Genomic DNA, 27471 nt, shown 5'->3' on the forward strand with positions numbered 1-27471 from the left:
CCACACACACCACACATAGTCTATACTTTCAGTGCTCCCGCGTAGTCGTAGGTCGTAGCACGCCGCATCCCGTTAGAGGGGTGCGAAGACCCCAATGATGAAGCATGACACCAAGGGGCCTGTTGGTGTGTGAGGGGTATTTTACAAAACACTGAGTGTTCCCACATCTGTGGTCAACACTATCCTTGTCCACTTTGAGTAGGATTCCTTTTGTTTATGTAAACAGTGCCCGTGGAGTAAGAATCCTATCTCTGTACTCTACCTCCCCTCTGTTGTTATTTTCTGTATCTAGGCAGCGCAGAGCTGCGGGAGCTTTTTCCCTGACACACTACACACACATAGTGACACACACCATAGTTAAGAAGCCAGCGGTCACCACAGAATGGAGGACAAACATGGCCTCACGTTTGGGGAAGATGAAATTGATAGGATAGCTCACGGCCATCAATCCCTTTGAAGGCCTGAGTAACCCAGAAACCGGTCCGAATATCAATGACTGGAATGAGCTGATAAATCTCAGACGAAACCAAATTAAAGCAGCCCTTCATGGCCTATTTATGACCGAATATCTACCGAACAAAATGGCGCCACCAGGACTGATTGTCAAAAATGAACCACTTATTTTTCAAAACGACCTTGTTTTTAAGAAAGAGTGGTCATTGATTTCTTGGCACTGTTCAAGAGACTGGCTAGTCCTAATAGTTAAAACAGCAGCTAGGATTACCCAAGAGCTGAAAATTGAAATTAATAAAATAGAGTTACAGCTTAACACATACATATCACCAGCAGATCTGAAAGTAAGGCTGGACGAACTTAACCAACAAATGACGGAATCTGAATTCACCTTAAAACAGAGCAAATCTAACAAATTAACCAAAGACAAGGCTAAATTCACACCAGAAAGTGCATATCCCTACACCAAACCAGACTACGTTCCAAAGAGTTCCCTCAGTGATGCCGATAGCGATGTTTCGGACAATGGGTCTTCGGGTTCAAATTCCAGTGGGAACAGAGGATCTAGACAAAGGAGAGGGGGATGGAGACAGAGGAGACAACAATTTCCCAGACAACGTGGTTGGAGGGGCTACCAACCCCAACCACAATATCCACAATACATGGGCCCACCACAATTCATACCTTTCAATTTTGGACCTCAGTCTGGAGGACAGAACTACCAACAATGGAACCCTGACTACAATGAGGGATATTATGACCAACAACAACCTTTTTTAGGCACGCGCCCAGCAACACGGGGAAGAAACCGGAAGGGCAACACCGTCGCATGGGAAGATCAGGACCAAGCCAACTCCAGAACAACCAGGAGTATGACCGGATCCCTCCCGAACCAGCCAACGACAAGCAAGAGAGGGACCTAGTGGTCAACCTCACACCTTGGCCGTTGACTGACACACAAAAGAAAGTATTAAACAAAGGACTAGGTTTTGTGCCTACACAGAAACCTGATATCTTCAAACTGAATATAGAACTTCAGGATTTCACATGAAAATTTAAATTACAAGCCTTTTTTCGTGACAAACCACCGACCACAGAAACAACTGATACTGGCTTAAAACTGAAGTCGACATTTACACCCCCAGACTCTGCCTTGCCAGTTGAAATCCTCACCTTTGAGAAGGCGATCATCACTGAAGTTAATAAACTAAACGTGAGGGATAACAACTTTTTCCACAATACCAGTGGCGACGAACAGAAAGCTATCAGAGAGCTGACTAACAACAAAGAGTTGATCATAAAGCCGGCAGATAAGGGCGGAGCCATCGTCCTACAAACCCTAGACACTTACAACGCTGAATGTATGCGGCTATTATCGGATCAACGAAATTATAAAATCCTGGTGGAAGACCCTACTGAAAAGCTACGCATCAGAATTGGAGGCATGGTAGAGGAGGGTCTAGCTCACGACTGGCTAAGCAAAAAAGAAGCAGAGTTTCTACAACAACCCTCACCACGGGTCCCATACTTCTACTGCATCCCTAAGAATCATAAAAACATCAACAACCCACCTGGAAGACCCATAGTATCAGGGATCGGCTCCATCCTGGAGCCACTTTCAAAGTTTGCTGATGCCTTCCTACGCCCTCTGGTACAATCCACCAACACCTACCTGAAGGACACGAAGTCAGTCCTACAACTACTTGAGGAGAAGACCTTTGACCCTACGAAACAACTCCTGCTGAGCTTAGACGTGGAGAGTTTATATATAAGTCTACCACATGATGAGACATTACAAATCATTGAAGAAGTACTTTTTACCAACTCATGGAAGCACCAAACTCCACGGGGCTTAGTGCTTGAATGCATCTCCCTGGCACTACAACAAAACTTTTTCCAGTATAACCAGACCATTTACCTACAGATTCACGGTACCAGTATGGGCAGTACTTTTGCTCCAAGTCTAGCTGGATTGTACGTGCACCATCTAGAGCAAAACAGGATATTACATACAGACAATCCATACAGAGCCCACATCAATACCTGGAAAAGGTATATTGATGACATTTTCATCATCTGGGACGGTGAATTAGAAACTGCATCCAACTTTGTAAACGGGCTGAACAACCAAAATGCATACTTAAAATTCACTAGCACAATTTCAAATCAATCCATGGTGTTCCTAGATCTTAATATTTATGCTGAGGGTGACAGACTCAAGAGCACCACGCACTTCAAACCAACTGCTAGGAATTGCCTGCTGAGGTATGATAGTTTTCATCCCAGACATTTAAGGGAGAATCTGCTATATGGACAATTTTTACGATTGAGACGCAACTGCACAGAACTGAATGAATTTAAGTCACAAGCTGGTGACTTGAAAAAGAAATTGATGCAGAGACAATACCCCACAAGGATCATTGACAAGGCGATGAAAAGAGCCAAAAACAACCATAGGGAGGCACTCCTGGAAGACAAACCGCAGAGTAAGGATGAAAACAAAAGATCAATATGTGTTACGACCTATTCCACAGTGTCCAATGAGGTATCCAGAATTATAAACAAACATTGGAGGATACTAAACTGTGGCAGTCTAAATCTAGAGAAACCGATGCATGCACATTGCCGAGGTAGGAACCTCAAAGACTTATTGGTTCATACGAGACCCAAACGAAATTACACGACAAGGCAGACCACAATTGGAATTCAGGGACATTTTCCATGCGGCAATTGCAGTAGTTGTCATCTTATGCAGAAAAGCAATACCTTAACATTCAGGAATGGCACAACTTGGGAACAATGACAATTTACGAATTGCAATACTAAAAATGTTGTGTACATGATCACATGCCCATGTGGTTTGGAGTACGTGGGAATGACCACAAGGCCTGTAAAAATTAGAGTGGGTGAACATAAAAGTAACGTACGCTGCAAAAGTCCACTACTAAAATGGCGACTCATTACTTGGAGGAACAACACTGTGTGAACGATTTAAAATGGACTATAATCGAACACATGCCATCAGAAATAGGTCTTTATCAGAAGAAACAACGTTGGGTGTTCCGCCTGGGCACACATATCCATGGTCTGAATGATGATGTTCCCTGGGGCCAGCTGTCCAGCCTACTCTAACCTTCCCCTGCAATTTGGGTCTTGAATCACTTATCCCTTACAGGCTCATCACTAACGTGTTACCCAATGGACCATTATGCCTTTCTTTACCTCGTGCTTAAATAAGTGACCTCCTACCAATGTATTACTATAACCATAGCAAACCCGCGTAGCACAGAGTGGCACCCTGTTCAATTAAACCTGAAATTCTCCCCTGTAATGTGGGTCCTGAACTCATGACCGACACAGGTTAATTGACAATTTATTCTTTGTTTTGAAACAGCGCAAATACGTTACTACAATCGAGCTGAAGGCATACTCGCGCTGCATTATGAGTAGCGTCTTTAGAATCACGCATGCTCATTACAAAATCCCACGGACAGGAATAGACGCGTCTTTAAACGCATGCGCCTCTCGAGACGCTGCAGGTAGAAGTGGCTACTTCGCAAACGCATGCGCACATCGATGTACCTTCACGCATGCGCTGCTCAAGCCACCCTCACTACATCGAAGCGGATTGCTTACGCGAACCGGACATACCAAATAAGGTGTGCAATTTAACCAGTCACTGAACGGATGGTCCATGTATGGGCTTAGTACGCATCCGACAATTAGCCAATGATTACCAAATCAATTACAGAACTCGAGCATAAATATGGCAGGGCTAGCCTCGACAGCCATTACCAGCGGAGCAGCGTATGGGGTAACACGGAGGAAAACTCGACCCGAGTCTGTAAGTATTGGGTAAACAAAAACACCATTTCCCACCCAAAAAGTGAGTACAAAGTACTGAAACCGATTCTTTATTCATCTAGATTGCGACATTAGCAATCAACCCCAGACGTTTCTTGAAATGCTCATGAAGCAAGACAACCTTACACAATGAGTATGACCAATGGTTTTTCCATTAACTTTATGTGTGTTATTTTCGTTGTGTGTTCTGTGTGTCTTTTTTCTTTACAGAGCCAGTGTACTATGGGTGTTCCAGGTGACTGCACCTGTTTGAGCCACCCTAATGAGGGTAACCAATTTTCTTTTTTTGGTTTTTGTTTTCCAGATCATGCAACTGCATGGTGGTATACCGCTGTAGGCACATTGTAGCCTTAATTTATCATTGAAACACTGTAAATAGTCCTGCACTTTTGGTTATTTACACTTTAATTAGAAAAACGTGAGTAAGGTGGGGAAGTTGTGGATGGAGTGAAGTGTGACTCGGAAGCAGGAGTCATTAACCATAGTAACATGGAGAATTGCAGGTATTTTGACACTGTAGCAATAATTGTAATGAGGGAGGTCCGGGCCTGGGGCTGATTTGAGAATGTCGATTAATCTGTTGCGTCACTGTGTCATTGCCGCCATCCTCCTGTTTGTCGGGCTTATGTAGAGGAACTAGCCCATCCTCTTACTTGTTGTGGGTGTTTGAAAATAATCAACACATTTAAAAAAAAAATATGGCATCACTTTAAACCCATAATGTTTGATCAACTAAGCCGCTGGTGCCAGATAGATATTAAACATTGTTGGATGCGCCTGGAGGACTCTAAAAGCAAGTTGTTTGGCTGAAGATTTGAAACAATTCAGATCACTGTGTGAGAGTGGTTGGAGAGGAAATAGCGGAGCCAGTTCAGAGTCAGGTTGCAGGAACCAGCTTTGTGCAGTAGCCGTATGTGTATGGCGTGTGACACAGTATCAAAAGATGCCATCAGGTCAAGCAATATCAGAATGGCTGATCCCCATCCACCAGGAAGGTTTTCAGATGTACCCTTTGACCACTTGCAGATCCTGTATTGTATTAGGGCCTAAGTCCAATTGTGAATGGTCTCGAGTGCACCATGGATTGTTTGACTAAACTGGTGGCAATTACTCATTTTGTAGTACAATGAGACAGTCACATTGATAAAAGCTAGATAGAACTAAAAGATAATGATATACATTGGGTTTGGCATTAGTACTTCAAGAAATCCAAGAGTTAAAACATATACTGGTTATGTTTTAATATTGGAGCTTAATTGACAACAATGTTTGGAATTTGTACACATTGATGCTAGTTCCCCGCAGGAGTTTCCAATATCAGTGGAGATGAAAGGGACTAAAACCAGCCTCAAGCATGTCCAGGGTACTAGAAATTCACCAGATCGTCTAAGTGACCAATCTGATCATTTTGTCTAAATTAAAGAACAGGAAGCCTGTTAATTTTAAGGGTACAGACACAAATAAAAGGGGTCCAGCCTCTTTGCCTATGGCCTTTGGTAAAAGAGTCTAACAGGGGGTGTCAGGACCCCTTTCAGAGGGCCTCGGGCAAGCAGGAACTATTGGGCCCAAACGTGGAACTTGAGACCTTTGTCTCATATTATATCCCATGGCTCGACTTATTATGGGTCCTGAGAAACTGGCCAAGAAGGCCTTTAGCACTTGACTCTGAGTAGTAGCATGGGTCGGGCAGTCAAAGTCTATATCCAAGGGAAAGTAGATGCAGGGGGGTGAGCGCAAGCTCCAAACTCAAAATACATTCGTGCCACTACCGGTCGAGGAGGGCGCCCCTGTTGTGGGGGTCTAGCAGGGACATGGTGCGCACGTTCAAGAGTGTAGAAGGCAGACAAGCCCTCAGGTGCCACCTCCGATCGCAGCCAATCCTCCAGGTAGCGCACCATGTCTGATCCCTCAGTTTTCTCTGGCAAGCCCACCACTCGGATGTTGTTCCGCCTGTTCCTTCCTTCTGCATCCTCCTGGCGCTTCTCCAGCGCTGCGATCCAGTCTAAAGCGCTTGCCATCGCTGCGGTCAGTGATGATTGCGCAGGCGCCACCTCTTGGATCAAATCTTCCACATGTTTCACCCGATCTGAAAGTTTCGAATGGTCCGCCCGCAGGAGGCCCAGCCCCGTCGCCACTTGTGCAATGTCCTGCTGTAGGGCAGTACGTGAGTCCGCTATGGCAGAGAGTATCTTATCCAACTGCTGTTTCAGTCCAGGCTCCTGCATCAGGTCATGTGCATCTTGCTTGGCCTGAGATGGGGACTCCGCATCAGAGGGCTGGGGGTCTTCGTCTTTCCTCCCTCTGGGCTTGCCCATGGTGGCAGTAGGTCGAAGTCAGAGGAGGGGCCTATAGATCTCAAATGGTCCGCGCTCACCGGGTGGGCGCAGGGGCCAGGGCTCAGTCCGGTAGGTCCTCTAGGGCTCTGAGCAGCTACACAGCCCGCCCTCCGCCGGTTCGCTGCTATCAGCACCACCAACCAGTGCCTGCCGTGCGTTGCGCCAGCTACGTAGGCCCAGATCTGGCAGCCAGAGCAGGATTGTGTAGTCCAGCCTAGTCACAAGCCAAATGATCCCTCCACAGCTCAGTACATGGCGGAGTCCTGACCCACTCCAGATTCCATGCGTCCCAGCAGTCGCAATCCCCGCTGTATCGTGCAGGTAGAGCGCCACCTCCCAGGCCCCCGTGGGGCCACTCCCCTGCCTGCCCGCCGCGACTTCAAGCCCACGCTATGTAGTGTCAGCCAGTATCACCAGGCAGTGGACCATCCTTCCAGTCACTACACTGTTCCAACCTCGCGAGGGCAGCCCCTCGTGGGTCCCGGGCAGATCAGTCCGAGCCCTCCGCCACGACCAAGCAGCGTCTCAAGGCGCCAAATTCTGCCCCCAGGCATGAACCACTAGCCACTCGACAGGGCCGATTGTTGGTGCCCCCGCCATCCAGAACCCCATTGAACACCTCACCTCGCTCACCGGTGAAGCACTTCGACCTCGCGGGCCGCAGTGTGCCCCGGACCTCGGACTCCTCCGCAATGGCCTCCAGTCTGCAGTATAGGGCAAGGGCAGTCCAGGGCCCCTCTCTCCCGCCACCCGGGTGCTCTCAGCCCGTGTGGCGCAATCACCGGTGCTCCGGTCATGGTCGCCAGTCAGAGCGGGCCGCCCCCCACATCAGCGCCGCCAAAGAGAGACCTCCACCAGCAGTGCTCCCCATCTAGGGCCGCTCCGCCCCTTCATGTCCAGGCCCAGCGGTTCATTGCCGAGTCAGTCCCGGGGGCCCCCCAGCCAATGCAGTTACTCCTCAGGCCATCCCCCTTGCCTGGTCCGCTGCGCCGCTCCGGCGTGAGGGACAACGTGCTCCTCAGTGCGATTTCAGCCGTCGCCCACGACTCACACGATGCTGCGCAGGTTCTCTTCAACACCGAGGAGCTGCCATATTGCGTGTGCCGAACAGAGACCTGTTTGAGCTACAGGCACATAACATGCTTTAAATGCCTCCCTGCAACTGTCCAGCTGATTTGCTGCAACTAGACCTGTTTGGACCTCCTACAACTGGACCTGCCAGAGCCCTGCTGCTGGCCTCTAGCAGAGTGATTCCTGATCCCCAAGAGATGGCCTCTAGCTCCTGGACACTTGGCTGGCATCTGTGAGATCTCCTTCTAAAGAAAAAGTGAAAATTCTTTGTTACCCTGTCGCCCATGACCAGCGCCCCTGCAAAGCTCCATTGAGTCCTCCTCTTAATGCCGACAGAGATTGCCATCGACAACCGGCAGCATGAGAGCTGCACCATGCTCTACAGCAATGGAAGCTCATGCTGACAGTGACTACCAGCAACAACCGGCAAAAGAAGAGCAGCATTTTTCGCTACAACAGCGACAACCTGTGGTGACAGTCAATGCAAAACTACAGCAACAACCATCCATGATGCTTAACCTGATCCCAGCTGCCTCCTATAACGCGACTCTATCTGGCTGGCCTTAATTTGTGGCTCTCCCTGGATTTAGTTTGACAAGATGACCGCCAGTGCTGCCTTGGGCTATTTTCATTTAAAACTTTATAACTAAAACCTCCTGTGATGGTGATTGGATTTTTGTTGTTCTGGTGTCATTACATTTATTAAAATTTTGTAAATTGGTTTGGGGTTTTTATTGTGTTGTGTTTTCACTTTATTACTGTTTGTGTGCTGCATAAATACTTTACACATTGCCTCTATGTTAAGCTTGACTGCTTTGTGACAAGCTACCAGATGGTTAAGCATGGCTTAATTTAGTGACTTGTGTGGTTCACCTTCACTTAAATTGTGGTTTCTGCTACAGTTTGGTTCCCATCCCTCTCAACCAATACCCCCATTTCTTACAGGCTGCCATTATCACCTGTCTTGACCAATGGTGACTCAGAAATTAGGTAGTAATTTGTCTTGTGTCTGTAAATTTGTCTAGGTTTTGTGCTCTTATTTTTTGTGCTTGACATTGAGTGGCGAGTTAAGCAAGTTGAGTTTTGTGAGCTCTGGTGCAAAGTTTGTAAGTAACCCTATCATATTGTATTTCTCTGGTACCAATGCTAAACCAATATTCTCTCTGCGATTCCTGTCTGTTAAATCAGTTGTTTTCCTCTGGAGATTTCAATGGTCCTGCTGCGAATCGGGTGATGCCTTAATATTTTCTTCAACTGATGGCAGTTGTACAGCTGATGTGTCAAGAATAGTCTAACACAAAGCTATGCCACTTCCTATTGATTGAAGCTTATGGGCCATCTTTGTTGTCTTCACTGTCATTTCGTCTACTGAGCTGATAGATAGTTTTATAGTGGATAAATCCTTTAGTAAAATCTTTAAAGCAATTTCTGTTGTGGCGCTCTTTTGCTGCTCAAGGACTGCCTTTTGTGTCTTACCCTCAACAACTTCCACAAAGAGCAATTGTCTCACAGATTTTGGTTTTAACATTAGGCAGTCTCTCAACTGATACATTGGTCCAATATCATTAGTCCCCCAATTGGTCCAATATCATCAGTCCCCCAATATTTTAACTAATATGCTACTTATAATAAAGGTGTTGTTACATTAAGGGGTTGATTCTGATTCAGAAAAACCACTCCGAATAGCCGTACGGAGTGTTTTTCCCGTACGAATCGTACCCTGCAACGTCCCCCGTACATACGACGAAGTACGATTCGTACCAGGAGCAGGACTCTGTACGAATCGTCCAGAGTCCGTACGAATCAAATCCCCGTACGAATCTCCCTCAGGACCCGCTGTACGCCACATCCGTATGGTTCGCGGCTGGTTTTTCCTACTCAGCAAGTATGAATAGTGTCAGGTACGCACCGTACGACGCTTTTTTTACGGGAGCCGAAAACGTCCGGAGAAGCAGAGTTCGCCTCGATACAGGTACGGAATGCCCCCCCAGGTACGGTGCGTACACCCCATGATCACAGGGGTATGGTGCGTACCCCTGCGATCATGGGTTGTACGCACCGTACCCCGCAATCGCAGGGTGTATGCACCATGCCCCATGTTCGCTGGGTGTATGGTGCGTACACCCTGAGATCGCGGGGTACGGTGCGTACACCCCATGATCGCAGGGGTACGCACGTACCCAGGGATCATGCGGTATACGCACCGTTTGGTGTGTATGTGAAAGTGTACTTTTCCGTACGAATCGCCCTTACCTGACGTGGACCTACGAATCGCATCCTCATCCACCGGTCTGGATCGTACTCGTCGGTTCATACGGCATGTTCACGATCCATTCGGAGAGGGCTCCGGATACGAATCATATAGACGATTTTTTTCCCTAATCGGAATCGACCCCTAAGTCTTACTCCATCCCTTTTTACTGGTGGCAAAGTTTGAGTTCTGGTCAACTGCCTATTTCCTTTAGTGCAACACTTCTTTTTAGCGCTCTTTCTATTTTTGTGCCACTCCTCTTCCATAGTATGGCCATTATCCTTCTCCTCACCTAAAGCGTCAATATTCAGGCTCCCGATGCATAACCATCACCCTCACACATTGACTGGGTCCCTCCTTTCTACACTATCAGTCCATTTGTCCCCTAAGCTTAGTTCCTCTGCTTCTGAGCGATATCGTCAGCATGGGAAGCATCCCCTTTGACTCTGCATGCCTCCACCAGTGCCCCTGCTCAGCCCTCTCCAGTACTGGAGGACATGTCTCCACAGCTTCACCCGCTCAAGTCCTTCTGATGGTTCTGCAGCCAGAGCCTAAGAATATCGACTTCGATTCTCAGCCCCAGCTCTCTAGGTAGATGTTACTGACTCTCTCATGGAGCAATGTTTCCAGATCCCAAATCTTGTTTTCCACGACTGCTTTTGTGTTCCTGGGATCTGTGTTGCTAGGTCACCACCATTAGTCCCACTGTGCCACGTTGTTATTGTGTGTTCTACAGATGATGGATAGGCCTAGAAGGAGCTTTGTAAAACAGCTGCAATTTCTGGTAGCCTCAGGCTCTGCCCCAATAAATTCATTTAGTTTGTGTACATGTTATTTTAACAGTATTAACATGTTGTAGCAGAAAAATGACTTTTATATTCAGTAACAAAATGTATGTTAGTTAAGGGTTTATTCAAATGTATCCTGAATCCTTGCAGACAGTTTTCATGTTCTTCACTGATATTTATTATTATATTATTATTTATTACAATAATTTATTTATTATTATACATCTCCTGAAACCGCTTATGAGCACGAAGTGTGCCACAGGCGGATTGTTGTAATAAGTGAGACACAATTATTTGTATAAATACGAATATAGCAAGTAGGTGGACAAGAAACAGTGACCAGTATTAACCAATATTTGGACATAAGTACCAGACAGCTATTGGTTAAAAAACACAAAATGAGCGTGAGGGGATGTGGTGCTAGAGAGGCCCATATAGCACCCTTTAAAATGGATCACTGAAACAATATCGATGACAAAAATATAGAACTACCATAATATCGAGTAAAAAATATAGAATTCCAAAATATCGTATTCCTATCTCCAAACAGGTAAGTACAAAAATATCGAATCAAAAATATCGCTGTAAAAAATATAGTTATCCAAAATATCGAATTTTTTTAAATGCTTTAAAGTAATTAAAAATTAATGAAATAATAAATATAATTATTTAAACATACTTAAAATACTTAAATAACCTTAAAATAATAAATAATTAATGTAAGTAAAAAAAACAACATACAAATTGATTTGTTAATACATATATATATATATATATATATATATATGAACGTAATATTAATAAAAATTATACAATATTTTTATCGTAGGATAGTGGGAAGGGTAAAATTTACTATTACCACTCCAGTGAGTGCAACAGTAGAGAAAGCATTGGATAGTGTGGGGGTAAAAATTACTATTCCCACTCCAGTGAGTGCAACAGTAGGGAAAGCGGTGGATAGCTGGAGGGTAAAAATTACTATTCCCACTCCAGAGAGTGCAACAGTAGGGAAAACGTTGGATAGCGTAGGGGTAAAAATGACTATTCCCACTCCAGAGAGTGCAACAGTAGGGAAAGCGTTGGATAGCGTAGGGGCAAAAATTACCTCCCACTCCAGAGAGTGCAACAGTAGGGAAAGTGTTTGATAGCGGGAGGGTAAAAATTACTATTCCCACTCCAGAGAGTGCAACAGTAGGGAAAGCGTTGGATAGCGTAGGGGTAAAAATTACTATTCCCACTCCAGAGAGTGCAACAGTAGGGAAAGCGTTGGATAGCGTAGGGGTAAAAATTACTATTCCCACTCCAGAGAGTGCAACAGTAGGGAAAGCGTTGGATAGTGGGAGGGTAAAAATTACTATTCCCACTCCAGTGAGTGCAACAGTAGGGAAAGCGTTGGATAGCGTAGGGGTAACAATTACTATTCCCACTCCAGAGAGTGCAACAGTAGGGAAAGCGTTGGATAGCATAGGGGTAAAAATTACTATTCCCACGCCAGAGAGTGCAACAGTAGGGAAAGCGTTGGATAGCTTAGGGGTGAACATTAATATTCCCACTCCAGAGAGTGCAACAGTAGGGAAAGTGTTTGATAGCGGGAGGGTAAAAATTACTATTCCCAATCCAGAGAGTGCAACAGTAGGGAAAGTGTTGGATAGCGTAGGGGTAAAAATTACTATTCCCACTCCAGAGAATGCAACAGTAGGGAAAGCGTTGGATAGCGTAGTGGTAAAAATTACTATTCCCACTCCAGAGAGTGCAACAGTAGGGAAAGCGTTGGATAGTGGGAGGGTAAAAATTACTATTCCCACTCCAGTGAGGGCAACAGTAGGGAAAGCGTTGGATAGCGTTGGGGTAACAATTACCTCCCACTCCAGAGAGTGCAACAGTAGGGAAAGTGTTTGATAGCGGGAGGGTAAAAATTACTATTCCCACTCCAGAGAGTGCAACAGTAGGGAAAGCGTTGGATAGCGTAGGGGTAAAAATGACTATTCCCACTCCAGACAGTGCAACAGTAGGGAAAGCGTTGGATAGCGTAGGGGTGAAAATTTACTATTCCCACTCCAGAGAGTGCAACAGTAGGGAAAGCGTTGGATAGTGGGAGGGTAAAAATTACTATTCCCACTCCAGTGAGTGCAACAGTAGGGAAAGTGTTGGATAGCGTAGGGGTAACAATTACTATTCCCACTCCAGAGAGTGCAACAGTAGGGAAAGCGTTGGATAGCATAGGGGTAAAAATTACTATTCCCACTCCAGAGAGTGCAACAGTAGGGAAAGCGTTGGATAGCTTAGGGATAAACATTACTATTCCCACTCCAGATAGTGCTACAGTAGTGAAAGCGTTGGATAGCTTAGGGGTAAACATTACTATTTCCACTCCAGAGAGTGCAACAGTAGGGAAGGTGTTGGATAGCGGGAGGGTAAAAATTACTATTCCCACTCCAGTGAGTGCAACAGTAGGGAAACGTTGGATAGCGTAGGGGTAAATATTACTATTCCAACTCCAGAGACTGCAACAGTAGGGAAAGCGTTGGATAGCGTAGGGGTAAAAATTACTATTCCCACTCCAGAGAGTGCAACAGTAGAGAAAGCGTTGGATAGCGTAGGGGTAAAAATTACTATTCCCACTCCAGTGAGTGCAACAGTAGGGAAAGCGTTGGATAGAATAGGGGTAAAAATTACTATTCCCACTCCAGAGAGTGCAACATTAGGGAAAGTGTTGGATAGTGTAGGGGTAAAAATTACTATTCCCACTCCAGAGAGTGCAATAGTAGGGAAAGCGTTGGATAGCGTAGGGGTAAAAATTACTATTCCCACTCCAGAGAGTGCAATAGTAGGGAAAGCGTTGGATAGCGTAGGGGTAAAAATTACTATTCCCACTCCAGAGAGTGCAACAGTAGGGAAAGCGTTGGATAGTGGGAGAGTAAAAATTACTATTCCCACTCCAGTGAGTGCAACAGTAGGGAAAGCGTTCGATAGCGTAGGGGTAACAATTACTATTCCCACTCCAGAGTGTGCAACAGTAGGGAAATTGTTTGATAGCGGGAGGGTAAAAATTACTATTCCCACTCCAGAGAGTGCAACAGTAGGGAAAGCGTTGGATAGCGTAGGGGTAAAAATTACTAATCCCACTCCAGAGAGTGCAACAGTAGGGAAAGCGTTGGATAGCGTAGGGGTAAAAATTACTATTCCCACTCCAGAGAGTGCAACAGTAGGGAAAGCGTTGGATAGTGGGATGGTAAAAATTACTATTCCCACTCCAGTGAGTGCAACAGTAGGGAAAGCGTTGGATAGCGTAGGGATATCAATTACTATTCCCACTCCAGAGAGTGCAACAGTAGGGAAAGCGTTGGATAGCATAGGGGTACAAATTACTATTCCCACTCCAGAGAGTGCAACAGTAGGGAAAGCATTGGCTAGCTTAGGGGTAAACATTACTATTCCCACTCCAGAGAGTGCAACAGTAGGGAAGGTGTTGGATAGCGGGAGGGTAAAAATTACTATTCCCACTCCAGTGAGTGCAACAGTAGGAAAACATTGGATAGCGTAGGGGTAAAAATTACTATTCCAACTCCAGAGACTGCAACAGTAGGGAAAGAGTTGGATAGTGTAGGGGTAAAAATTACTATTCCCACTCCAGAGAGTGCAACAGTAGAGAAAGCGTTGGATCGCGTAGGGGTAAACATTACTATTCCCACTCCAGAGAGTGCAACAGTAGGGAAGGTGTTGGATAGCGGGAGGGTAAAAATTACTATTCCCACTCCAGTGAGTGCAACAGTAGGGAAACGTTGGATAGCGTAGGGGTAAAAATTACTATTCCCACTCCAGTGAGTGCAACAGTAGGGAAAGTGTTGGATAGAGAAGGGGTAAAAATTACTATTCCCACTACAGAGAGTGCAACATTAGGGAAAGTATTGGATAGCGTAGGGGTAAAAATTACTATTCCCACTACAGACAGTGCAACAGTAGGGAAAGCGTTGGATATCGTACGGGTAAAAATTACTATTCCCACTCCAGAGAGTGCAACAGTAGGGAAAAAGTTGGATAGCGTAGGGGTAACAATTACTATTCCCACTCCAGTGAGTGCAACAGTAGGGAAAGTAAATACTTCATATATTAATTTAAATTTTTTTTTAATACCAATTAAAAATTAATTAAAAATAATTACCAATTTAATATAATATAATAATTAATCAATTAAAAATACAAATAATTTTTTTCATTAAAAATCATTACCTATTAATACAAATTAATTACCAATTTACAATTAATTAATTAGCAATTGAAAATTAATTAAGAATTAATTAAAAATAAATACCAATAAATAAATAAAAAAATGTATTTAATTACAATTAAATTACTTCCCACCCTATTCCCCTATAAACCCACAATCCGCTACAGTAAATAAATTAACATAATTATCAATTAATCAATTAATAAAAATTAATTACCAATTATAAGTTAATTAATTACCAGTTAAAAATTAATTAACAATTAATTCAAGATAAATACCAATAAATACATTAAAACATTTAATCAATTATAATTAAATTACTTCCCTCCCTATTCCCCTATAAACTCACAACCCGCTACAGAATTGAATTACGCAAAAAATAAACACCATAAAATTAATTACTTAAAATAAATTATAAAATAAATATACACTTTTCACACATATACTAACATTAAAAAAACTTTAAAAAATTCGATATTATTAAAAAATCGATATATTTAACATCTATATTATATACTTCGAAATTTTGACTTTCTATTTTTATGTAAATCGATATTAACTTACCTCATAATCGATATTTTTCTTGTCTATATTCTGTCCATTCGATATTTTGTCCATTACGTTCGATATTTTTGTTGTCTATATTGTGTCCATTCGATATTTAGTCCATTCTATATTTTTAACTCGATAATAATGCAATTCTATATTTTTAACTCAATATTTTGACTGTATACCCTTTAAAATATTGGGCCTGATTACGATGTCAGGCGGACCGCCCCACAGACAGACCATTTTTCTGCCCACCACATTACAATGGAGTCAGTTGGATTGCAGCAGTCGGGGAAAAGGACCACCGCCTCTGACAAGAACATCTGATCTTGATGGGGCGGTGGTCGGAACCATACTTCTGATGAGGCAGTCACCGCCGTTGGGATTAGGATGTCCCTTTCCTGACATTCTTTTCATGATGGGCCACCGCCATGAAAAGTCTGTTGGAAAGGAACATTGGGGCCCCAGACAGGGCCCTGTACCTCGTGGGCCACTGCAAAGTAGCCCAGGGGGTACATGTAGTGCCCCCATGCACATCCATGCACCAGGTGCCATGCACCACTTGGCGCTCTGCATACAGTGCATTGATGTGCACAAAGTGCTCATTTACACTGCGGCTTGTGTTGCAGCCCTTTTCCTCGGCCGCAGCACAAGCCGTAGTGTAAATGAGCACTCTACGACCACCACCACGGTAGTCATATAGTAATTGGGCAGTCCGACTGCTTGTCGGGTGGTCTCCTGACTGCCACAACAGTGGACGGCAGTCCGACCGCCCAATATCATAATCTGGCCCATTATGTCTAGGTCCGGAGTTGTGGAGTCACTGGCAACTCTCAACAGTGGAAAGGGATGTATCACCACTGTCACATATACATAAAAAAGCTGAGTGTGTGCCTTGGTGGTGCTGGGAAGACAGGATGGGAAGACTTTCAATACTCCAAGACACAGTGAATTATGCCAGCTGCAGTGCTCCTCAAACGCTGAAAAAGTAGCATTTTAAGGTTTCATGGTGACTCCTAAGGCTACTGCCTTATCCTGCCTAGTGGAAGTCCTTGCCTTGGTAACTGGCCTCAGAGGGTTGTATATTGGGCTATGGAAAGCTTGGCACATGAACCATCTATACCTAGAATTCAGAAGCCTCCGATACATTTATACAACAGCCTGTTAACTTTCTTCTGATCTTTCAAATCTTCTTTTGTTGGGCTGTCAGCACTAACAGTTGGCAGTTACCAACTTGGCGATCCAACAGTAACCACAATGACACAGATCCGGCACTTGCAGAATCTGATATCATGGGAAACCAGTGCCATCCATGGGTTAGACCATAAGGAAGAGGCCTTTGACATTATACACATGTGTAACATGATGATAGATTGGCTGACAGGTTGTTTTTGTATTGTGACCATGTTATACACAGGCCTGTACAGCTTTTCCATTTATGATGTATTTAGCCTCATTCTTGTGTTTGAAATTCTAATTGAGGATTCATAAAATGTACCTCTCTCAAGCTCCTTTTTCATTTTTCTTATGAGAAAGCTGCAGTCCTGCTTATCTAATTTTTAGTTTCTGCCATGTATTCTCTAATTTGAAGCAATAAATCTAGTAAGTCAATAAATGGTTTTCTTCCCTGCTTTTTTGTTCGTACGTTTGGTGGTATTGTAAGGACTCATGGGAACTAAGACTCCTTGTTTTATTAGTGCCGCAGTGACGGGTCAGAATCAGTTTCATGATACAGATGTAGTGAAAATTGTGGAATACAAGATAGTTTATGTAGACCCACTCACTAGGCTGGAGGTCATTGTAGGTTTGAGTTGGGTACTCAGACAGGGGCTTCATGGACCTGACAATGGAATCTGCGGAGATGGTAAAACATTTGCCTACAATACTAAATACTGATTCATTAATCAAAGACAATTTAAGAGCAGCAGGAGAGACTGGAGTGCTTGAGATAAGCAGTGTGGGACTGCCCATAATAATTTCTTAAGGGTTCAACCTTGTTTTCTTAAGTGGAATGGCTTACAATGACCAAAGTGCCAATGGCATTGAGACACTTAAGGTGGATCCAGCTTAGATTTTGACCGGTTTCTTTTTGCAGAAAATTGAGGGTGATAGGCACAGTGGGAGTGCTACTTTATCAGCAAAGCCTTAAAAACGTCCTGCACTACAGAAGAAACATAGTGTGTTCCTTGATCTCTGAAAAAACTGAAACAGGCAATGAGATCTGACGTCCATAAGTAGCCTTTTAGTCACATGAGAGCATGGTAGGACAATATGCATACAATCACCAATACAAAGGAGTAGGAGCAGTCTTTGGGAATCTGCATAAAGTCCATCTGCAAATAAAGACTATAAAGACTGACACCTCAAACTGATTACTATCTGGTAGCTTCATCTGGACATATACATTTGTGTGAGCCACAGAACTTTGCAGAGTATTGGCTAGTATTGCTGAGGTCTGTGCCGGCTTCTCTCGAATAAGGGACCTCTGTCAAACTCCAGAGATTCAGTTTTCCGAATCTCCTTGTTCATCAGAACAGTCATAACTACTTCCTGACCTTTATTCAATTGTTTGTTATCACCCAGAAGTCCTTAATGAAACGCTCACTCTTTCTACAATACATACATACATTCTGCTTTCTTCTCTTTTCTCTTACTCTGGCACAAAAGGGGCCCCTAATGCCATTGGTTTGCTTATGCACAGGGCCCCTAATGCCATTGGTTTGTATATGCACAGAGCAATTACTTGTTTTTCTCCCTTCCTCTGGAGCTAACAATCTATGATCTAGCTGAACTGTTAGTTCAGTAAGTTCTTCGCAATTATCTGGCAGACTCACCACCTGAGTTAAAATGTCCTTTAGCTCGCTCCGTAAACCGTGATAGAAAAGGGAAGCTCTTTTTTTATCTCGACATTCAGGCCCACATGCATCAAGCATTTTTGTAGTCGCAAACGGTGCGATTCCTTAAAATCGGCCGTTTGCGAATGCAAAAGTGCTTTTTGGGATGCATGAAGCAATTTTAGAATTCGTAACATGTGTGCGAATTCTAAAATTGCGGGTGCTTTTAAGAAGTCGCAGATGTGCGATTTCTTAAAAGCAATGCATCATTTTTTTAAAAAGTGAAAATTCGCAAATAGGGTGCCAAATCTACCGAGTGGTTGAACCACTCGGTAAATTTGGAAAAAGTGTGTAAAATGTTGAAAATGTTTTTTTTTCAACATTCATGTTACGGACACACATGTCCTTAGGACATGTGTGTGTGCAACATGATGCGAAAAATACATTTCAGGGGTGCAGGGGGGGGTCCTTTGGACCCCCCCCTGCACCCATGAAATTTTCTAAGTGCCACTCGCAATTTCCATTGACTCCTATGGGCCTTTTGGCCCATAGGAATCAATGGGGATTGTGAAAATTAAGTTAAGAAATCGGTATTTCTTTGGGATTCGGTAAAAATTGCGATTTTTACCGAATCCCAAAAGAATACCGAAAATATTGATGCATATCATTTTGCATTTCTTAATTTGCGATTCCTTATTTTTCGCAAATTAAGAAATGCAAAAAGACACAATGATGCATGTGGGCCTCAGTCTCTAACCTATTGAAGGTAGTTATTTACATTAGTAAGCACTGTAATCCTCGTATTAAAGTGATCAGTTCCCTGTCTAGAGACACATCATGAGTTTGCCTATCAAACAGTTTCTTTATTTTGCCACGGAAGGCTGCGAAATTATACAAAATTGGATCATTCAGTTCTGTTTTGGGTATCGACCAACCGGCTGCATTACCCCCTAAGTAAGATAATCCAAATACTGTTTATTTTTTTTGTCAGGAAAGTCCACTTGGTTATATACAAAAGTGCAGTTAACATTGATTGATGAATATCTCATATTGCTTGGGGTCCCCGTAAAACCTTTTCAGGGTGCCAGCAGTATCTAAGGTAGTTGCACATCGGCAACTGGTTTTGCAGAGGGATGCACCTGAGAAGGAAATGCATGCTGTGAAGCACTTGTTGTGGAAGATGTGGCAGTGTGGTATGGAGAGGTTCCTGAACCAAGCAATGGTGGGGTAAGGTCCATGGTTTCAAGGATGGGTTTGCCTTTCTCCTAATATCAGTCTTCCCCTTCTGGGAAAGCCCTACCGCTTCTATACAGACACAGATCAGCTCCTTTCGCAGCTCCTGACTTTCTGCTCTAGTTGCCTGGACTTCTTGTTGCAAACTTGTTATAGTTTCTAGTATTTTTGTTGAAACGTGATTGGTGTCCATTCCAGGAAGAACACGTGGGCAAGGCAATCTGTCAATACCCAAGATGAACATCTGATCAGGCACCAACCTGAGGTGTCTGGCCCGGCAGTAGCCATGCACGATGAGGGTCCTACCACGCCCCTCAGTGCTCTACGGAGTGGCCAACAAGCCAAGGCTCATAACCGGAGATCACCCTGGGGAATGGGGATGGGACAAAATAACAAACTGACCAACTACTGTCCTAGCGTTGTCTACACCTGGAAGTCTCTATCAATATCTTCCTTTCGTGGTTCGAGGAGATTCCTCCTTGTGTGACTCTGTAGAAGGAAACACACACTTACATATATTAGTTCAGTTTTTATGCATCATACCATCATGTCACTAGTATCACATTTACCCTTGGTAAAATTAATACTTGATTGATAAAAGGTGTCTCCTACTAGCAGACGTATTTCTGCACCTGTAAGGTCTGGTTGACCTCTTCCCAGCGAATCACCAAACTCTAACTGATTGCCCAAGGACAGTTAAATGTTATTGTTTCAGTTTTTCCGTAGTTACTTTTCATTAATGTGTTTATATGTTCACACATGTTAATATTATTATGACACACAGTACGTCTAATGTCAAAAATAGATGCAAATTGCTCATTGATCAAGTGTAAGGGATGGAGTCTAAATTGTGCTCCTCAGCAAGGAACCAAACTTCCCAAAACTGAAGAAACCGACAACCCAACCCTACTAATAATTTAGAGTTTTCTACTCATATTTATCTCTTCTGTGCAACATTGTCTAATATCCTGGCCCTCATTTTGAGCATTTCATCATGTGTCATTTGCCGTTGTCTGTCTGTGGACTCTTCTTTTGGTTAAAGTCTGATTTTACAAACGTCATTGTGAGTGACGCCCTTCTGCTCTTTCACAAAGAGTACAACCGCACATAGTAGTTCCCGTCAGTACCAGGGACTGATGCAACGAAAGTGCGCTTTGTGAGGAGAACAAAGCAATTTAGGGCCTCATTTATGAAAAGTGTTAGAACATCGATGCAACACTTTTCAGTGCGCCGCAACACTTTTCAGTGCGCCATCCTAGCGACACCATAAATGCGCCGTATTAACTGTGCGGTGCTCCATGTCGCAAGGATTGACAGACACGTCAGGAATCCTGATGTATCTGTTGGTGCAAAAATGGAACATTGCTGGATTGTGTCCGGAAAGAGACACAACTCCAGCAATGTGTCATTTCACATGGGACCACCCCCATGTGAAAAGACATGAATAAGGATTTGATGCAGTGAGGCCCTTGAAGTGTCACAGTGAAATCTCATAGATTTTACTGCAACACTTGTAGGGGCTTTTTCTGTGCCGGAACGCCCACCCTGCATACATTATACCATACGTAGATATAATATAACGCAGGGGTTTACAAAGTGACGCATCTGCCTAGATGGGTCATTTGTAAATATGGAGCAGTTTGGCGCATTTTTTAAGCCGCCACAGCATCACAAGAGTGACTCAATGGTGGCATAAGGGCCTCATAAATGTAGCCCTTAGCTTTTAGCCAATTTTTATACTTTTATATTGGGGAGGCCCGACCAACTTTTCAAAAATAAGGTTGTATAAGGACAAGGACAAAAATAGAACGGACAAAGCCAAAAGGCAGCCGGCCTGCGCCACACCTATTGTCTTTGCCCTTGCTTGTCCTTGTTTGTTTGCAGCAGTAATTTATAGTGAAAGAACACTTGAGATATGTAGTGCAGCTTGTAGTCTACCTTTGTAGTAGTGTAGCTGTGCTGTGTGCATATGATTTGCGGGCGGGGAAGTTTCTACTTTACTGCAGAAGAAAAGAAGCAACTGATTTGCTCAAAATTGGCTATTCCACCCTCAGGGATTCAACTACCCTCAGGGAACCAGAAAAAGTAGTTTTACGAGAAACCCTTTAAAGCACATGAGGGAGTCATCTTAGCTGCCTTAAAAGGGCTATTTTAGTTCGCAGAACAGCACACCCCTCCCAAGGCCCTGGGATATATGCTGGCTCTTTAAAGCACTGATGCATTAAGTGGGCATTTAAAACAGGAAGTCGTAGAGATGTTATTGGCAGAATGAGTTAAGTATTCATTTAAGGCGCACATGGTAACTAAACAGAACAATAACAGAAAGCTTTGTGGTTGCCCTTAATTCCACCATCATCTTTAACTGCAATTAGTGATATTTCTGTGGCACCAACAGCGTTCTGTCAACAGAACCAACCTTACTTCAGATAGACCCGGAAGAAACTCTATAAGAGAAAAAAATATATATATCACTTCATACTGGGGTTTTGCACTTCCAAACGGTGCAAACAAGAAGTGTTAAAATTACCCAGTCTAATTGTACTCAATTTATCAAACTTGGAAGGATGAAAGGCATTGCCAGGTTTCAATCTTTTTGCCAGTGGGTCAGATTTAAATAGCAAACCCTTAATCAGACCTGTCATTTCATCAGGCGCCACTGCTCACTGTTCCTGTTTGCACCACGGCACATCTTTCACTAGGTGTGTAGATTCAAACGGACAATGTGCCCTATTTCCAGGGCCACTGGAATTATGCGGCAGGGGAGCACCAAATTATGTGTCAGGAATTACTAAAATCTGCAGCAAAAAAAAGCCAATTATGAGACATAATGCAGCACTTTTGTGATAGTATTACTTCATCATTTTGTAATTTTTACACATGGTAATACTGGCTAGGCAAAGATTTCACCTGATTAGTACCAGTTTCACAACTTTTCAGAAACAAAAATAAGTAACTGAAAGATGACCTGTTAAGCCGTGTGAAGGGCCATCCACTATGCGGGAACACAAATTGCCACGTTTTTAGTAACGTTTGATCCGTTTGAGCTAGAAACAATTACTTTTATTAAAGTCTGGAAAATATGCAGCAGATGATGGATTAGGTGGCAAATGCATCAAATTATGCAAATTATTGCATATATCCAGTGGGCCTGTGGATTACAGATAATGTGCTGGGCTCACGGCACCTACAAACGTGTAGCTGCTTTGGCGTCAACGCTTTAATGAAAGGTAGAGCAGCCCTTGGAATCAGCTATTCCATCTTTCACAGAGCAGGCAGCACATGGCCTGCATTATAAAAGGAGACAGAGATCCCCCTGAAGGCAGGTGGTGTCAGTGTTTGCACCTACCTACACTGGGGTATGTGGGGGAGTCCATGGGATCCCACTTCCTCCTTTTCAGAGGGCACCCTAAGGGGGGGCATTGACTATGCACCACCTGTATGTGGCAAGGGCGCAGTTGTGTGGGCAGGGGCCGGGGCAGGGCGAGGGTGGGGGGAAAGTCAAGAGATGACAGAATATGGAAAATAAAATAAATAAATAAAACTGTCATCTGTCGACTTCCCCTCCTGCCCCACCGCACTTACCTGCACTGGCTGCGACTGGTTAAAAGACATAATTGAAATCCCTAGGAGGTCTTGAGTGACAAATACTGGAACGTCATGTAGTTCCTACCAATACACAGGATCTGTGTGTTTAGACTGCAAAAAGTAATGACAGTAATCAAACATACTCCTACTATGTGAACCCAACCCAAGTTTACCTAAGTGTACCTAGCATGTATGTGGGTGTAATGCCAAGAATCCCCTAGGAAAGTGCCAACCCCATCACTTGATGCGAGAGAACGAAGGACCCCTTCTTGGTCTCAAGTCAGCAAGGGATGTCAAACGCTTACACAGAGTATGTTCATGCGGTAATGTACGTCATGTGCAGGGACTTTTCTAAGAATCCTCATGCATAATAAATGAGGCTACTTTGCAAGAAACTGATAGACATTTATTCAGCACATAACTTGGTAAAAGGTAGAGCAAGGTTGGAAAAATGTAGGTAAAAAAATCATGTAGCTTCCTAGTCCTAGAATGGGATACATTGGGGTACATACCACTCACTCCTCATCTGAAGGTCGATAAGGTCAAGAAATGCTAAAATATACCTGATAAAAGCATAAAAACATTGTTAACAATTTGTATAAACACATCTAAAACATGGTATATGTTAATAATGATGCTATAAAAAGTAAAGAGCTCAATATTTGTTCAGACCGACTGAGCACGCCGAAAGCCACCGTGCTCAATTAGAGAAGGAAAGTTCAAACAAAACGATGTTTTTTATTTCCAATTTGGCTTGTTTTGGAAAAAGGCCAAATTGTTCCCATCACACAGAGAGCCAAATGTATATGTGTCCTGTGTGGGAGACGCAACATCACTGTCGCCTGCATGCGCACATGATGGTCCCTGAAACGCCTCTTGTATCAGGTCATTGGAGCAAATGTGATCATCTTCAGTTCCACAGCAGCCACTGAGGGTACACTTGATACCCGTAAGCCTGTTGCAGAGCCGTTGTCCAATCCAACAGGGGCTCTAAGAATGCTGTCATCAACATGGGAATACGTTGAGGACACTGGAACACTTGGGCCTTTAAGGGGTACAGTACTAGATCCATGTCCGGTGGCGCAACCGATGAAAGAGTCAGATATATGTCCAACACCCATTTGTATCCGCAGAAGAGGCAGCAGAGCAAAGGCAAGATGCAGTCAACCCAGACTGGTCTGAATAATAGGAACCAATGCTCGCTTAGCTCCCGAAGCCGAGGTGTGCCCAGATGGAGTACCATGCGTTCACGGCAACGTCGCACCATGGGTGCCTTTTCCATCTTTGGAAGAACTGGGCTGTTCATTGTGGAGCAGGAAAATTAAAACCAGGATACCCACTACAAGTAGTAGGACCAGCGGAAGCCCTCCATTCAAGTGTACCAATTCACGACACTTGCGCCTGCTTTTTCTCAGAACAGTGAAGAACAAGTTATCCACATGTATGGCAGTCTCTAGTCTGGGATGCGTGACACTTTTCTTTCAGCTTTGGATATGTGTGATTGAAAATCAACACTTCACTTTTCAATGAAAATTTGAATACAGGAGATATTGTTATGGAATCAAGAGACAAATCCCCAATTGAATTATCATTAAAACAAAATGTGCTACTATTGGAAAAGCTAAACAAGTTTGAACTTAACAAGTGGTGGGAAGTTACCTCTCTAACCAACTACATAGAGGTAGGCCGAATACCTAGGGGCTGTGGATCTTTGTTATACCAACTTATGAAAACCCCAAACACGAAATATTGAAAGAATGGACTAAATTCATGGCAAAAAACATGGAAAGGCATGATGGAACTCCTAGTGAAATGCACCAAGATAGAGTTAGAAAGAACTAGAAAAGAGCAAATCAAAGTACAAGGTGAAATAGTAATACATAAAATAGAGAGTAGTGTTGTTGATTTTTTTAAGGACTTGGAGGATAGACTAACCACCTATGAAGAAGGTTTCAAAACTAAAAAAACAACGATAATTCCTGTGTAATAAAAAGCATTATGCTGAAGAAAGAGTCCTGACTTTTGCTAAACACTTTGACCGAATTCAAAGGGATTTAAGAGTAACAAAACAACAAAGGAAACAGGAACTACTGTCCACTGGGTCCAGTTCAGACACAAATTCAGAGGTTAAGGGTCAAACAAGATCAACCCCTTTAGGGATTCGCCCTATAACCTTCTATCAGGAATTCCGACTTCTCAAACAGAAACAAGATCAGACATGATGCAACAAACCCAAATGAAAGGGAGTGGGAAGAGGCAGAGAAAGTGGAAGGGGCACAATGAAAAACGCAGAATAAATCGAAGAGGGAGATAGAATAAACAGAGGAGGACGGCCATTCCAAATGGAAACCCCTAAAGGGGAAGACAAACCTGTCGGATTCATTTGACAACAAACAAACTATCTACAGAAGAAGAATCTGTTTTAAAACTGCGCTTTTCTTTTTTTTCCGGTCACAGATATGAATTTTACCAGCACTAGACTTGTTATATTTAGTTTTGTGAGAAATCTGAAATTAATGAAACTTCACAAAATGTTAAAAGACTTTTATCTTGTGAAACCAAAAGCTAAATGTGACCTTTCGCTAACAAACATTAATTTGCAGGACGTTGTCTTTCCCCTTATAGCTCGTGAATTGTGAAGTTTCCATTGTGGATCATGCCTGTGATATTATAAGGCATTTAGGATTCACAGTAGATTCTGCACCATCGAGTGGGTCTAGATTCAGTCCCAATATGACAAATGATAATATCGAGGAATTCCACAGTTGTATGATCCAAGAATTTGGTAGGCTTCTGAATATTGATCACACATCCACATATTATAATCTGACTAAACAACAGAGAACTGCCTTACAGATTTTGATGTAAGATGCCAGTATAGTAATGAAACCATCTGCCAAGGTTGGCAATGTAGTAGTGATGAATATCTCTGAATATAGAGCCGAGGCAGTGAGACAACTTAGCGACCAAAGATGTACTGAGTTAACTGGCTAGGCAGCATACAGACATTTTATCCATACATTTCATTATTTATTTTCGGATAGGCGCTCAGACGGTTTGCAGGATATAGATGAATACAGATTTTTAAAAGTCGACATCCCTGTCTATGTTTACTTCGAAAGATGCACAAAAAAGCCACGCGTCCCCCTGGGGTACCCTCCAATGGAGGTTTACTCAAAAACACAACAATTTTCCTAGATCACTTTTTGTCTCCTAATGTAATGGGCCTAAGATCGTTTTGCAAAGATAGCACTGACTTACTGCATAGAATACATGACTGAGTGGGAGGAATCTTATTCCATGAGCACCCTGGATGTATGCTTACTCTATACATGCATTGAGCAGAAAATGGGGGTTGATGCTTGTATGTACCACTTACGTGATAAATCTATTTCAGTGTATGATCACATGAACATGCTGATAAAAATTATATTTATTTGTTTGGAACAAAACATCTTCCTATTTGAAGATACCCTGTACCATCAATGCTCTGGTACTGCGATGGGCAACTGCTTCGCCTCCAGTTATGCAAATCTTTTCCTTGGCTGGTGGGAGGTGCAGGTGGTCTGGACAGATGCCAATGACAAATACCCTACACACATCCTTGTTTGGATTCAGTTCATCAATGACATTTTTTTGTGTTTGGGACGGGGATGCCAAGCTTGCCTTGCAATTCATTAACATCTTGGAGAGGAATGATTTGCATGTAAAATTAATACACAAAATGAGGAGAGATTACGGTGAATATCTAGACTTAGCCATTTGTGTAGGCAAACAACCTTAAAGGATTCACTACGCAGAAAAGACACAACTGGCAATAGTGTGTTATATGCTGTCAGCCACCACCCTAACTCACTAACATGGAGCATCTCCTATGGGGAGCTCCTAAGGGCACACCTCAACTGTAGCACAGAGAGTGCCTTTAAAAAGGAACTGCACAACATGCAGCAGCACTTCACAGAATGAGGCTAGCCTTGTAAAGTTCTTGTGCAAGTCAAATATAAAGTACAAAACACAAAATAAGAAGACGTACTGTTTAAAGAAAATTCTAAACATTCAGAAACTAGTAATCAGGCACCAGGATTCATCGCTTCTTATAACAAGAGACAGTATAAAATAAGAGTCATAATGAAGAAACACTGGGGCTTATTGACAGCTGATTCCGTAAAAGGTAATGACATATATGAAACCAAGATCTATCACGGACATGCTGGTACATAGTCATTTGAACCCCAACAAAACATCAACATACCTTAATGAACAAAAGGATTTCTTCAAC

Source organism: Lissotriton helveticus, chromosome 2_1, assembly GCF_964261635.1.
Source record: "Lissotriton helveticus chromosome 2_1, aLisHel1.1, whole genome shotgun sequence".
NCBI lineage: Eukaryota > Metazoa > Chordata > Amphibia > Caudata > Salamandridae > Lissotriton > Lissotriton helveticus.